At 24.8% G+C, this 266-nt stretch overlaps 1 protein-coding gene across 1 annotated transcript in view; it reads right to left on the bottom strand.

Annotated features, from left to right (window-relative positions):
- LOC111685252 (polypeptide N-acetylgalactosaminyltransferase 2) overlaps positions 1-266 on the bottom strand; it is a 13,947-nt gene that overhangs the window by 3,991 nt on the left and 9,690 nt on the right. The gene's annotated exons all lie outside the window — the stretch shown is intronic.

The following is a 266-nucleotide window of genomic DNA, read 5'->3' as shown; positions in this document are numbered from 1 at the left end:
CTAACTAACTAACTAACTAACTAACTAACTAACTAACTAACTAACTAACTAACTAACTAACTAACTAACTAACTAACTAACTAATTATCTAACTAACTAACTAACTAACTAACTAACTAACTAACTAAACAACTAACTTGCTAACTAACTAACTAACTAACTAACTAACCAACTAACTAACTAATTAACTAATTAACTAACTAACTAACTATCTAACTAACTAACTAACTAACTAACTAACTAACTAACTAACTAACTAACTAACT

This window comes from Lucilia cuprina, chromosome 2, assembly GCF_022045245.1.
Source record: "Lucilia cuprina isolate Lc7/37 chromosome 2, ASM2204524v1, whole genome shotgun sequence".
In the NCBI taxonomy this organism is placed as follows: Eukaryota; Metazoa; Arthropoda; class Insecta; order Diptera; family Calliphoridae; genus Lucilia; species Lucilia cuprina.
Note: the sequence above shows the minus strand (reverse complement) of the source record. Positions and strands in the feature narration are given on the sequence as shown.